Raw genomic sequence first — 16,941 nt, forward strand, 5'->3', positions numbered from 1 at the left:
CACGTACATCCTGAAAAAAGCGACGAAACTTCCTTGCGATGCACAGGGGGTCGATCTGGTTCTCCGTTGGCAGGTCTGGTGACACACAAGTTGCCTTTTGTATCCTTCTTTGATGGAAAACACTTCCCCCGATGACCAGGTTACTTGTGGCGCACAGGTCGGCGCAATATCTCTCCCCGTTGTCGTTCATTTCTCCTAACCCTTGCTTCCCCATGATCTCATCATATCCTCGGTTATCACTAACGATCTTTGCGTTGAAGTCACCCATTAGAATGATGATGTTTCTCGTTGGTCTTTGTTATATAATGGTTGACAGTCTATTGTAAAAGTTGTCCTTCTTGACACTGGCTTTCACCGTCCGGCGTCATACGTCCTCAAGCTGGGGGTCCACCTACTCCCAGGTCCGTGATGTCAGTTGTTATTCTGTTTGGCGTTCCTGTAGCAATAAAGTTTAAAGACTTTTAATGGCAGAATAAAATGCAATGAACAGTTCTAAGAGTTGTGTATGCGTTATTATTCCACCGCATTACACATCAAAATACATATTTTTCGACGGAGATGACAAACCCAAGTTTTTGCTTTTTACACGTTATTTGTCTACCCACAATAACCAAATTGAACTACACCAAAATTAGTCTTTATTAATTTGGCGTGTACATGCTCGGAATAGGACATCCGATGAGATTGCAAACTACGTTTGTCCTCATGTAATTGTAGCAATACGGCTAAGAATTGTTAAAAAAGAAACATCCGCGACAAAAGTCATAACTGTATCTCATTGAGTGACGATCGTTTTACACCAAGAAACCCTGGTAAACATCAACACCATATATCTTGTTTATAAGATGCTTCTTGGTTAGACCTGAAACATATTAATGAATTCATGGTATTTTCGCATTTGTTGAAAATAACGCCACCGAGCGAAACAGAAAACATTTTGTATCGTTGTAAACGCATGTTAACTGATCAAGCGAGAGACTGGATAACAATGTATGATGTGTAGTAAAGCGTTAAGATCTACGTAGGAAATGCTCACGTTTTATGCGCAAATACGTTACAGAATGCTTGGTTCGCTACATATACGAGAAAGCGAGTCGGTATCGGTGTCGTGCTAAGACTGTCTTTGTCGTTATTAATATATCATTATTTAAATATCAATATATCATTATTTAAATAAGGTCATCATATTAAAGATATTTATTGAGTAATGTTACCGAAAAGTTCTTATTTACTTAAATTAAATAAAGATGGTGTGTAGCATGATGATGTTAAACACGCATATGTTACGTAAAGTATCATATAAAACATTTCGCCGTATATAATGATATGTATGAACCGTTTGATAAATGTGCTATTCTAGTAAGAGCTATTAGTTTTACCTCTTCCAAGTATTTTATTTTCGTACTTGATTTGTGTACATTAAAATTAAAACATACGCCTAAAAGCTTTCTTAAAGGATATGTTTTAGATTTTATTCCATGTTACTCTGACAGATTCCGAAGGTATGCCAATACCGGCCCATGGCAGAGTCATGAAGCTATGCTCATTATACATACGTACTGTTCTGTCGTAAAATATAACTTTCGTTATAAAGTACATTAAGCAAATTAGACCTACCCATAATATCACACAGTTTTTTAGTTTGCTAATTTTTATTGATGAAAGAGATGGGTTTTTTTTAAATAATTTAATAGTAAATTACAAATTTTACAATTGATAAGAGCGTTAATTTTTGTTTTGTATTTTTGTAAGTTTGAAACTAATTTTGCGGTCATTAAACTATTTAACCGGTTAATTGATGACCTTATTATAAATGCAAACATGAGTACACAAATTGTGTTATTCGGCCCTTGTCATGCGAAAATGGATCGTATGTCATAAGCGACCAGCCTGCTAATGATACTACGAAACCTAACGTGCCTTTATAGCGTACAGAGTTGCTCTTGTGTCTTGAGCTACGCTAGCTGAATATGGCATAGGACCAATTTTCGGTTGACGCGGGTCATATAGCTCTACCTATTAAAAACACACACAATATTGAATGAACAAAAGGTGAGTTTCGAGTTAGTCCGGCGGTTCTGCCGACGGTGCGACCGAAGTTTTCCCGCCGACAGAGTCCAGGTGCTTTAGGCTCACATGAAGTAGACGTATCCACCGTACCACGGCTCACCCGATATTGCACAACGATATTTCTATCTATATATTTAATATTGTCAATATTGTTTATTTATAGCTATATCGATATAAATGTGTGTCATTCCTTTAAATAACTCCTACTGTAGAGCATTCCCTGCATACTGGAGTTGTCGATCATTTTACTATTGAAATGTAAAACATTCAAATTGTTCGTTAGTATTTATATGGAGCTCAATCGTGGATACGAACTTTTTTTCCAATAAGATTGATTCAAATAATTTTAACAAGTTCCTTTTTTATCAACAGTCTTACTTTCGGATCTTTATTATTAAACATGTGTCTATGTTCCTTAATTTAAGTATATTTTATCATATTGAATTGTGATCACAGCGAAGGCCTTCATTCTGCCGAAGTACCCTGGACCAAAAAAACCAATTCCGTTTCGCTGTAAACTGGTTAACTGAGAGACTGCATGACAATATATGCTGTGTAGTATAACGCAAATATGTACACTTTTTCACTATTTTTGTTCTGCAACATATTCGAGGAAACGTGTCGGTATCTCCATCATGCTAACTCTAACTTGGTCGTTATGAATATGTCATTATTTAAGGCAGGACACGATTTTTTTAATAATTTAATTTTATCAAATTAAGATAGCGCACCTCTAATGATTTCCCGCGATTTATTTTACGATCATTGCCGATCTTCAATGATCGGTTATTTCCGAGAGATGCATTTCATTTTTTTCAAACTTCAAATTTTGATATGTGTTTACCTAATTAATTTAGAATACATTATTTTCACTATAAATATTGACTTTGATTCAATTATCATCTGACAAATACGATTTCGCGATTTCTTCAAAGATCGACGAGCCATTTTACCTGTTTACTTATGGATTGGGTATGTAATTGAAGGTTGGACTGATGGGAAGTTGTCGTGACTGAGTGGTTAAGACGATGGACTAGAAATCTTTTGAGATCTTCCCGCGCAGGTTCGAATCCTGCCGACATCGCATACTTTTTGCGACGCGTTTTATTTCTTTTCTAACATAATTTGATTTAATATAGCATATAAGCTATGTTTATTGTTAAATATGTTAAAAATTGTATGCACATCTTTCAATTTTTTAAAATTAAAACAACGTGATGGCTAAATTGGGTAATTTACTGCTGAAAATACAAATGATGCATGTTGCATTTTCTTTTTTATTTCAAAAAGTAAACGGTAAATCTGTCTATTTCTTGGTATTTTTGCTGTATATAGTGTTTCTAAAAAAAAAATAGTTTAAAATATAACTTAAGTGATACTATTTTGAATTTTATGACACTTTGTTTTTAACCGACTGAAATTTTACTAGGCTGAAATCACTAACATTTCATGGCGCTATTCCATAGATAAAAATTTGTAAAAAATAAATGTCTGTAAAAAAATACTTATTTCATCTTGTTTCATTTTTAAACACCTTTACTGCATCTGTACACACCAACTGCATGTCCATATTTGGAAATTTAAATGAATTATGGAACTTTTATATACCACATTGGTGAAAATAAACTGGACAAAAGCCGAGCGTGAGGGTGGTTTTGAAAAAATCGGTATATTTTTTTAAAAAGCATGGAAAGCCTTCCTACAAATTTGCATGTAGTTCAGTGAAATGATGCTGATTAGGAAAATAATTATTTAAATTATATTTGGATATGTGCCCATTAGGGGTGCGCTACCTTAATGTGTGTGTGTATCGTGTTGATGTCAAACACGCACCTGTTTATATGTTTTAAAACATTCATCCCACATAACAAAATGGTATCTGCAAAGAGTTAGGGAAATTGGTTATTCTATTTAGGCCTATTGGTTTCAATGTTCAAATATTTTATGCTCGTACTTTATTTGTATGCATTAAAATTATTCTATACGCCGATCATTTTTTTATATATATTATTGTTACTCATACACGGTGAACAAATTAGAAATACAAGATATTGAGCAAATCAGATGGAGCTAATATCCATCATTGTGCACGATTCGTTCGCTCAATGTTTGCGGTCAGACGTTGTTAAGTTTTTAAGCAGTATTCCAGTAGGCGTTATATATATATAGGATCTTGAATGCGTAGTCGTTTTGTATTGAATTTATTAAACAAGTCATCTAAATAAAAATAAAAACGAGGCTTGCCGAGTTTTTACCTTTATTTAGATGACCCTTTTAATAAATTCAATACATAATGACCACAAATCTAAGATTCTATTTATAACATGACCAACACATTTTTTATTATTTAAATATGCTCTTTACACCGTTTATTCACATTGTAAACGAGTTTAATTGAAGAAATTCGCTGAAATGATGATGTCACTTCGTAAAAAAATAACGTCATTTCACAGTTATATAACTAGTGTAATAACACCCGTGTAATAAACAAAATTGAGCATTACGTTATTTCACTACTGGGGCGTAGGTCATGTTATTAATATGAGGTATATATTTAAAGCGGAATGACTGAGTATATATTTTTCGTTATAACATGCCTTGAGTAAACATATTACTGTGCGTTGTATCGGTCTTTGATCCCCGTATATTCTTTTGGTAATCGATCGGTAAATATCTGCTAATATAACAGCACCAATAAGTGTTCAAAGATCATTGCCCCATGAGTTTCAATTTATGGATAAATATCACTAAATATACTGTTTACATTTATTTAAATTAATAAATGCGAAAGATAGTCTCACTCTAGCCTTTTAGAGTACTTGTCCCGAAAACTCGTGTTATGAGGTCAACTTTTAAAACGTGCAACTTGTCCGGCTATTTATACTAACAATATAAACATGCCCGATTTTCATTTTATTTGCCATAGGCTTCACACACGGGTGTTAGCGTGAAAACTTAAAGACGTTTCATTTTTATAAAAGGATTAAAGATTGCAACTGTCTGTTATCATCTCTGATTTATTTTACCGAAAATATATTAACTAACTCTATTTATTGATATATCTTTGATGTAATTTGTTTTGCGAAAAGTAATTGAACATATTTCTGCTATTTTAATATGGGTTCAAAAAGGCTTGTTGTAAGTCTAATCAGTATTCATGTTACTTTTACTTCAGTTAATTTTAAATAAAACGGCGACGCCGTAATAAGTTGACCGTCGGATATTGTCGTTCTTGGTTCCTTGCTTGGATGCCGGCGGATGAAGCAGATGAGTCGAAGGCGATGATAAAAGTCATTAGGATAATTCACTCTTGACCGTAAGCTACGCAGAAGTTGAAAGAGAAACCAATACTGAACTCGGAAAACTTTAACTTCCGTAAGACTACATAGACATAATACAAAGAATATCTTGCTGATAAAGGAATAATAAAGCGCCACCGATATCAACGTCGGAACTCACGTTATACATTCTGATGTCACTCAATTATCTATTATAAATCAAGGGGCATAGCGGTAGTGAGTGTACGTTGAAGCTCAGACAATGCACCGACAAACGGAACATTTTCATACCTTTCGGCAATCAACTGTTTAAAGCTATTGACCAAATAACCGTATTCGGCAATCTATATATGCAAAGTGCAATACAAAGAAAAATATTAGAAAAACTTATGGATGCTCCTTGATACAGATGGGTTTACGTAAATCATGGGAATTATACCGTATTCGCATCTTAACAGTTAAAGAATATTGCAAGTAAAGTTTCATCAACTTTTAACCAGTTATTGCATTTGTCTTGCGCCAAAATAAAACTATCTTTACCAACACATCATTTCATTAATAAAAAGCAATTTCTTTTTGAAAAATGAATGGGGCGTAACGATATGACAATATGTGCATAAAGAAAGTTCGGCACTTAGTTTTATCATATTGGGACCGAGACGAACGGAAGGACATCATATTCTTTGACGGAATATGGTCATCGGGTCTTTTATTTGTACAAATCCTTGAGCTCATTTATCTCCAAAGTATTATTCGGACGGATGGAGAAGCACCTATTCAACCGTGTAGCATAATAAATACACTAACCAGCTTGACACAAAAAACGCTTCAGAAAATGTGTCGAAGTGGTCTTTAAACTACAAAAGTCAAATATAACATCAAAAACATCTTTTAAAATTGTACATTTTCATTCGTTAGATTGACTATGGTTATATACACAATTGAATTGCGCAAGCAATTCATTTCACTACATGTTTGAACGTCGATTATTTCGATCGCAACATCTTTATAACTTTGGAAAGCCATTTGCCGTGCAACTCGTTTATAACGTGATTACCCATATGAATGTATTTAAGGTTTTAATTTTGGCCTTGGGCAAAGTTGATCAAAATAATCATTGATATTTTTTATAGATGACATTCACCATCCTCCGCGTATCACGTATTACATGTTGATGTAAACCTACCACATCCTGTTTACACATTAAACCTTTTATCATTAATCTTTGAAATACATGCTGAATAAAACTAACTCGCGTATTTTTACGCGAGTGTTATATGAAGGCCTCTTTTTAAAAATACAAAGCAATTAAAATCTGATTGAACATAAATGGGAATCAAATCATGGATTAAAAATGAAATACGTTTTTGTCAGGTTCGGGTACCCGTGAATGGATTCGACCACCAATATTTTGCGCTTACCGTTTATAAGATGTTTACTTCAAATTAACAGGTGCGAGCGCAATGATTTAATTCATTTAACATTGAAAGAACTTAACTCATAACCAAAGTAAATTTTCATTGCTGTTTTAATTGAATACACAAGCTTTGAATCTATTGAGGTACACATTCAGAAAAGCACCATATGTTACTTTCCTGTCCTAACGGCACAATAACGTCACAGCGTGCCTGTCCTTTGATCTTGTCCGTCTTTTTTTAAATCTCATTTGGCGCGAAATTTGCAATGCGCATGCAAAAACGGTGTGTATTAGTCTACTTTGACACTTAATACTGTCACACTACGAAAATACAAAATTAAATCGATTTAACAATGTATCTGACTATAGTGATTCAAACTACAACGTATCTAGCTGAAAATAACAATTGTTGACATAGTTTTATTATTTGCAACCTATATGGGTCAATATTTGCAACCTGAATGTAAGTTAACGACATCGGCCCTCAACATAAGCCTAACATTTGTTTCTATTATACAAAGAAGCTTTTTTACGAATGAACAAGTAAAATTATTGATACCCATTTAAATGCATACATGTAATAATATCAAAACTTGTATTATTTTCTTTCATTGATAATTTATTGCAGAGCATTCTCATACACATATATAATTTTACGTAGAAAGTTTCTTTGGTTTCTCTTAAAGAATTAAATCTTAGTTGTATTTATCAAGGATGATTTTTTGCTGAGGCAAAGATAGATTTTTGCAGACAGACCACGCGTACGTTTTAATTTTTTTACTTTATATAGAGCATGTTTTTCGTTTCATTAAATTTTTTATTAAACAATTATTTCCTAGACTAAAACTATTAATAAATATAAACGTATATTACCGATGTTGACAGATTTTTTAAAGTAATTTGAACGCCCTGATTTGAGATGATCAATCAAAGAAAAAACGTTGAGCATTCGTAAGATGACCCAGCCTCTTTCTGTCTTCACCACAAGAGTTGTTCCCTCTTGGGCATATAATCATAAAATTAAAACATGTAAAGACAGAAACGGTCTTGGCTCAACAGGGGACGCAGTGATGTGCTGTCCATCGGACATGGTCGCGGTCGCTTCTCTGCTTTGATGCCGGTGGATGCAGCAGATGACGGCGATGGTGGTGACCGTTAAGATAATTATCTCTATTTTTATGTCTATACCAGAAGCGACACAAAAGTTGATGGAGGAATCAACACTGAACTCGGAGAACTTTATCTTTATGATGGTGTATTCTGTAACACTGCACAGACCTTTAAAAAGGTTATCGTTCTGATTATAAAATGAAAAAGAGCCACCGACATCACCATCTAAACCAAATATATACACTATATTTTCAGTAAATTATCTATTTTAAATATGCATAGTGGTATTTAGTATACGTCGGTTAGTTCAGACGATGAATCGAAAAAGCATTCAAACATTAATTGTTTAAGGCGAGTTATAAAATGACTTTATATTTAAGGATAATGCATACGCGCAATCATATAACATACTTGAACAGAAGATGCGATGAAGTTAATCATGGGAAGAAAAATGTATGCGCATGTTATCCGTGTAATACTGCATGTAAAGTTTCATCAAAATAATTATCATTTAGGTAATTTCATCTGTCTCGCGCGGAAATAAAACATTAAGAGTTTGCACAATGTCATTTAATGAATAAAAGACAATTTCTCCTTGAAAAATACACGGTGCTTAACGTTAACGTAACGTAAATAAGTGCGTACATAAAGTTTGGTGTCTCGCGCGATCCGAGTTACGCGGCGGGCGGAATGACATTGTATTCTATTACGGAATTTAGATATAGGATTTATTATTTTTACAATCCCTTAAGCAGCTTAGCCCATTTATGTCAAAATTGGAATTCGAAAGGACAGGGCACTAATTCAACCTCGTCAAAGGAGCATAATACCTAGATCAACCAGCAAGCCACAGACATACGCTTTAGAAAATAAAGTTATCCTGTACCAATCGCATTTTTTTTGCCTTGGGCAAAGTTGTTACAAAATATTCTTTTATCTTTTTGACTAATGACATTCACCATCCTCCGCTTAACACTTATTTTAAAACAGGATGTGGTAGATTTACATTGGCATACAGAAAAGTCAGACCAGACATCTAATGTTATTCGTGAAATAAAAATTAAACCACAATATACATTGTATGCATTGTGTACAAAATCATATAAGAATAAGCTAGTTCGAGTTCGCTATAAATAGCTCTGAGTTAATTAAACCTCAAAGACAATTTTGACGAATAACGATTTGAGAAGACTTGTAGATTTGAGACTATTAATGCTGAAGATGCGTTTGAAATTAAGAAAAAGCAATGAATGAATTGCAGACAGATAGATGGATATTTAACGGTCATATTTCCCACAGTTTTATCTGACAAACAAACAAACAACCATTTAAGCGTTAAAAAACATGGCTATTAGATCTTTTGAAACTACCCGAGAAGATCACAAGAAAGTGATCGTCGCAACGGCATGCATTAATTGTGTAATAATATTGTTTATCAAAAGCTTAATTAAACGATCGAGTCAATCAATTTTTGGTGTTACCGCACGTTTATTATAGACATTCACAGTTTGTTTTACATTATTTTATCGGACTTCTTTAGCGCGGTAACGACTTAACACCTTTATGGTATGTTTAATCCGATTATCGACGATTGCGCGAGCAAAATGTGTGACACCGCACGCGCTGTGCTGACTAGGTATTGTAATTTTTACGCCTCGGGCATCTTGAGAATTTGGACCGTCCGGTTTACTCAATGTATTTTACGTTGAAAATGACCAAATTCACGAAGATATCCGTTTGGTATCCGGTTTTGAGAGAGTTCGGTTTATTCAACATCTTTTTGACAAAGAAATACAAGGAGTAAATACGGGACTAGCCCGACCGTTCGGAATCGGGAGAGTTCCGGTATTCAGAGAGTCCGGTATTGGCAGAGTCTACTGTATATATATATATATATATATATATATATATATATATATATATATATATATATATATATATATATATATATATATATATATAATATTTATTTATTTATTTATCTATATCTATTTATTTATTTATTTATATATGTATATCTGTATTGTGACAAAAATAGAATATTTGCAGAAACAATCTCTTATGACGATCCTATCTCAGACTGTTACGCAAGCAGAAACGTTCGTGTACATGTATGCAATGCGAATTATGCGATGTTTTCTATATAAGGCATATCTGCGTAACGAAATAATGGACGCATCCCAATCGGAAACGGGTAAACAATTTAATGCAATGCGGACTAATAAAGGATTAAAGGCAGAATGAGGCAGAAGGCTCACTGTCAGCCAGGTGAACTTTAGATTTGATGATATAACACGGACTTAAGTTATGAATATAAAGACAAGTTATGAATAGTCTTGCAATTAGCTCTATCATATACGTCGTTTATGTTGCTTTCAAAACAGAATGCTACGATTGGAATATTTTAAAGGGATCTTTTCACGCTTTGGTAAATTGACAATATTGAAAAAAGTTGTTTCAGATTCGCAAATTTTCGTGTTAGTTATGATATTTGTGATGAAACAGTTATACTGAACATTTACCATGCTTTAATATAGCCATTATATGCATCTTTTGACGATTATAAAACCTAAAAATTATAAAGCGTTGCAACGCGAAACAATTGAATAATTTGGAGAGTTCTGTTTTTGTCGTTAAATTTTGTATAACTACGAAGATTGCTTATATAAGGTATAAAATACGAACAGTATGTGTACTCGGCGGAATAGCTCAGTAGGCTAAAGCGTTTTTACTTCCGGACTCTGGCAGGACTCCAGAGGTTACTGGTTCGAAACCTGCTCCGGGCAATGTTCTATTCCTTTTTTAAATTTTATTCTTGATTTTTTACTGGAGCTTTTACGATCCAATGTTTACATTTATCAATATAAAGCATTTAATGAATAAGTTTAAAAAATGCCAAAATCTGTGAAAAGGCCCCTTTAAAAGCACATAAACACTCAAAATCAACAAATCTTTCGTACGATATTTCCAAACATAAAGTTTACATTCACAAAATCATTTTTCCTTAATGCAATAGCAAATATTTAAGAGAAAGATGTGGTCTGGTAACACCGATTTAACGCGATACAAAATGCTCGTTTTTATGTGTGTGTCAAATTATATTCCATGTGAATTTCCGGCTATGATATAAGAACATTTACGAGCGAACGCAAGATTGGCTTCGGGCAGCTTCGGGAGCACGACGTAGTTCTTGTGAAGCAAGTCTCACGCTTGCTCGTAAATGTTTGTAAAAACAACAACTAAGACTTCAAACATCACCCTGACTTTTACAGCAAGCCAGTGTAGCTGTTTTAGAAGATCAGTGATTGGTTCTTCTGAAGAAAACGTTCATAACTACCCTAGCTGCATGATTTTTTAATTGCTCTAGCTTTTTGAAGTTGCGCATAAACTTCCGTAAAAAGACCATTGCAAAGTTAAGTGTGTTTGTCATGTTAACACCAAGATCTCTTAAATGATTTTATTCGAAGCCACAAAGAGGTCAAGCTTATAGTACTCAGTTTCACCAACTGTTGCCTGGTCCCATGTACAATATTATCAGTTTTTTATTGATTCAGTTTTAGTTTGAAGGTCGACATGCTCTCAATGACATCTAGGCAACTAGCAAGGTGATGAAAAACTGTTGACTCATTTTTGGAATTACCAGTTTGAATTTTGAATGCAATCACATGGTAATCCACATATCCATAAAGATCGGCCGGGTGTTTTTGAAACACTTTGTTGAGAGCAGATATCTAGAAGGTAAATATAACTGGTCCAGCAAAAGAACCCTGAGAGACACCGAAAAAGAATTGTTTAGTTTCAGATGTTGACTGTTCGACTAACACTTTTATTGTTATATTGGTGAAAAGGGTAATGCCATGAACATTAAATTCGTCTTGAAGAATGTGAATAAGTATTGGGATATCAAAGTTGTCGAACGCTGCATTCAAGCCAATTATAACCACGATAATGATGCGTCCTTCACCAATGGTTTCTAGAAGGTCATTATACATTTAAGCATTGTCGCCGATGGTTTCTAGAAGGTCATTATACATTTTAAGCATTGCCGTTCAACTCCATGATGCCTTCTATAGGAACTTTGGAAATGAGAAGGAGATCATAAGCCTCAATTTGATCGTTAATTTTGTTTAATTCCGTTTTTGTCCTGAATTTTTTTAAGAAATGTCAAATTTGAAACCGAAAGATAGTTTGGTAGTTCCAAAGGTAGACATTTCTTCTTAAACAATAGTCTATCACACACCAGACAGCAGCGATCTATTTACTATTTATGTCAATATAAGTGTCAGTATTGAAAGATGTTCGTTTAATCTAAAAGTTGAGATCGCATCAAGTTCACATGTTGTAGCCTTGGATGCATTTATAAGTTGAAGAATATCCCTTTGAAAGAGTGGTTTGAAAACAGTTAGTGGATTCCTGATCAAAGTCTATTTGAGTAAAGCAAATTACTGTCGCATGTTGTTTTTATTTTGATTATCTGCTAAGTATCGCTTGAATTCATAAGCAAAACATACTTGTAAGTAATGGAAGTTGGGTTTCCTTAGATCTACATGTACATCTGATGTTATAGAGTATACCTTCCTTGTATATTTCCTTCTGCGTTTCTAATGTTGTCTTTATAGTAGTCATGGTTGTCTCTGGTAAGTTCGGCAATAAAAATGTTTGCCACGCCTTTGTATGCTATTCTAGACAAGTCAGACAGGTCAGGTTTGTCACGCAATTTTTTTTTTCAATAGATCGTTTGTACTGCTCAAGCTGTTTAATGAAAAGGTATTATTATGAAAAGACACTAACACATCTCTATTTTAAGCTTAATCTGATTAACAGTGATTTATACAACTAAAAGGTACAATAAAAATACTGGTAGGTTTGAATAATCTGTTGTTAAATGGGCTTAATAATAGTTTTCACTGCTAAAAGGCCTTAACCCCAGCTTTAATCCATTTATGCATATAATTGGTGTTTTGTTATAGAATTAGTGGGTAAGAACAATAATTTCTTTCCTGAAAGAGTTTTCTGAACTTCACTGTAGGTTATTATAAATATACAGGATATTTATTGGATTCGGTGCGATATCAATTTTAATTCACAAGTGATTATTGAAAATAATATTTTCACTTGTGGCGCTGCAACGAGTAAAAATATATGTTCTCTGTGATCACAAGTTGGTATCAAACATGTTGGTATTACGATTTGCAAGTATATATGAATTGCCCTTGTATTAACTCTCTGTTATCGTATGTTCTATTTAGAGTACATGTAACTTGACAGTTTGTTAGAAATCACGATGTGTTTCACGTTCCTGTATGATAAGTGAATCGTTTGCTGAAATCATTTTTGCTATCATATATTTAAAGCTGTTTCATTTATTAAAACGACTCAATATGTTTATTGGTTTTTATGTATACGCATTGCCTATAATTGTAAATTTTCGACTCTAACATGCATAATTGTTATGTCTTTGCTGATAACATATTGTTTCCCCTGCCCTTCCTTCCGTCCTCCTGTTAGTTAGTACGCCGTGTTGTGTCCGTTTTATTTTAAGAACCACTTATCATTCAACTTTTCATACTTTACATGTTGAATTGTCTTGATGACCGCATTACCATTACTCATTGTGAATTTCGTAGGTCAACGGTGAAAGTCACATGAGTCACTTATGTATCAATCGGTTTCCGCTCACTATCTTCAGAAGTTTGACTGTGGTGTATAACTGGATTTCAATGAATTACTAAGCAAACGAGTGCACAAATTCGTATTTATGAATATATCGCATATGTCATCATTTGTCAGGGTAGCTTTCATACAAATATACAATAATATTTTAAATAAACTTCAAATCTTATTTACATACTTATGAGGCTTTTATCAAATCGAATGACGAGCAGTGTTTATGGCTAGGGTTAAACATAGATATCACTTAAGACAAGTGTTGACCATCATCAGACAGCCTCCTGCGAACAACATTCTCGATTTTACAGCCAATGCCGAGATAAACTATTTTTCCGTTTCGAAAGCAATTGTCTAGTTGATATTGATATTAATATGACAAGGTAAAACATGGTACGTCTGTCTCCCTACCTCAAAGATTAAGGTCCCACTTAGAGGTCGGGGTTCACATTTGGTCATAAAACAGCTAAACATTCCTGTCTGTCATATCTTTGCCATATATGGAATGATGTTAAAAGTACTTTCATAAATGCCATCAAGAAAAGGACGGCGTTTCGCATGTAACACTAGTTTTGCTCCCTCACTAAGACTAAAGTCACACTAAGACTCCAAAAGTCAAATTTGGCCATACATCTGCTCGATCCGACTGTTACTTGAAAAATAATAATTTCGAATTCGAAATTTAATACAAAATGAAAAAAAAATGTTTTATACAGAATAAAAATAATTTGTTTTGGTCAAACGAATCATCATATAGTAATAGTTTTAACGACATTATGAGAAAAACATTCCTATACATAATCCCAATAATACCAATTACATTATTAAAATTATTACATTTGTTAAAACGAAGTTATACCAAAAGCAAACCAAACGTTTTTTAACTACTGGTCATGAGAAGCGACCAAGAACGCCATAGAGCCTTACATGAAGAGTACTTTTTAACACAACAGTCTTAAAGTACTTCTTAAATAAGTGAGACTCTATATATATCCATATGTAGAAATTAGAAGAATAGCGTTTATCACACACATTGTTTGTTTACAAATCATACCCGTAGCCTGGGGGGGGGGGGTGCGTTGGGTGCGTTCGCACCCAATTTTTTTGACGAGAGAAAAAAATTGTACTATAAAATGCACCGAACGTTATTCGACGCAAAAACGATAATTTATCTTTCCCCGGAATTCAGTGAGTCTTCGTATTTAAGCGTTACAATAATGTTGAATTCAATATACTACCGACAGGAAAGAGAGTACATTTTAGATTATTATTAACTTTATGCCAGCTTCCGAAAATGATGGAAATCAAAAGACACCCGTCGACTATTACCGAAAACTAATGAGTCACTGGTTAATAATTTTGCATTTTACCACGATGTATAACAATTTCACATTGTACACTGCGTTGTTTTTTTTTTATCCTCGTACAACTATTTTCGGATAACCTTAAGGGTTTTCAGACAAAAAATATCAGCTATGCTAAAGACATGATAATTTTTTGTTGTTGTATGGCAAGAAAACAAATCATTTCTACAAAGCTATGTAGCTTGTTTGTAGTTTACTAACACCTTATGGCATCTGTTCTGCTCCACATACAGAACTGCCCACAATGTTTTAATTATGTAAAACTTGACACAATGAAATTTGCCATACTCTTTAACAGTTGTTATAATGAATTTAAAACGTTATAACATATATGATCAGGTGGACGTTAACGTTTAATGTTCATTAACTGTGACGGATCTTGAACATACGGGCAAATAAGTCTTTTTTCTTCAATTTCTGGTATACATTTATAAGGACGTTAAGACGATAGGGCCAGTAGTTTGTGGTTATATGGTGTTTATGAAGCCTTAATTGTTATATTCTGAAATTTGTTTAGAAAAAGATAACTAATTTGTTAAAAATATTAATAAAAAAAATACAATTAACCAATTATAACATTTTGATTTCTGTTTAGTATTGATGCAGATAAGAGAAGACCCAGTTTTGTTAATCAGTGTTTGTTGTACAATACACTATTAGTACGTTTGGAGCAATGCTGGGCCTCGGGTACTATCCATAGTAGCAGACAAACAGTTGTTTTGAATAAAGTCAAATATTTCCTTTTAATTTGATTGATTTAGGAATGGTAGAATTTTGGAATGGTAAAATACACAAATATTAACAAGATTCCAATAAATAATGATATCGTATACCGTTCTTATTGTTGATTTTATATTCTATCAATGTGTTGTTGCATATGTAAACAAAGTGTGTACGCGCATACTAGCTAAGGGTATACACTAATGTATTTCCGTGATTGATGGAACAATGTGGGTATAGAAAAACGGCAGTGGGGAATACATGTATGTTATATCATATTCGTGTCGATCAGTCACTGAGTATAGTCAATGAAATTGTTTTTTCATATAAAAATGCTCTATAAGATAAAAGGCCACCAGAATGCAGGATTTCACTTTTTATTTTCAAAATTTTCTAGGGAGAGGACCTCCGAACCCCCCGATTGCATGAGGGGGACACCCCCTTCCCCACCTACATCTTCGCAACTTCGTTGCTCAATAACATTCACATCCATCTTTTAAAAACTCTGACTACGGGCCTGCAAATCGATATAGATTTGTTTAATTTCGAAAACACTATCAAAACATTTCGTACTTGCTTTACTACGTGATCTTTAGCAAATGTCAAATGCTGATTTTAAGACAAGTTCCTCTATGTTTTTAAAACTGTGAATAATTACTAGTGGGTTATCGGTCAGGTTTAGTTGTTGTATAAACATATTTGTTGAAGATAGTTTGCACTAAATGCTAACGACTTCTTCAAAACGCTATCGTATCCTGGAGCAAGTACGGTATGAGAGATCTCAGTTGGGATTGAATGAATCTATGACCCTCCGGTCGCTAGGCGGTTTTATGTTTCGCTTTGCACCGAAAACGATGCAATTATTGGCATAAGTAATATCTTATTCCATTGACATACATACTAATAGAACGTTTTAAACCATAAGGAGATCTTTTTTCAAAGTCGCAAATATAAAAGTATTATCACCAAAACGCAATAGAAGCATTTAAGTGTGTAAAGATACATTTGGTGACTTATATTTGTACTGCCAGCATATGCTATCATAAAATAGTGTATGTCATTGTTATTAAAGGAGATTTAAAGTCGGAAGACATTATACTTAAACAAGGTCATCAGGCAAATAACCATAAATTGTAGGCATGGCAGCATGCATGATCATATGGTGTTATACATATATTTTATTTTTTAGAAAATTCCAAGTACTATTATATGTTATAATGACCATAAACATATAATCCTAACATAATCAAACAATTTTGAAAATAAAAAAATGCTAAAAAACTATTATCTCGTAATATTTTTACGAACAATGCAA

Source organism: Dreissena polymorpha, chromosome 1, assembly GCF_020536995.1.
Source record: "Dreissena polymorpha isolate Duluth1 chromosome 1, UMN_Dpol_1.0, whole genome shotgun sequence".
In the NCBI taxonomy this organism is placed as follows: Eukaryota; Metazoa; Mollusca; class Bivalvia; order Myida; family Dreissenidae; genus Dreissena; species Dreissena polymorpha.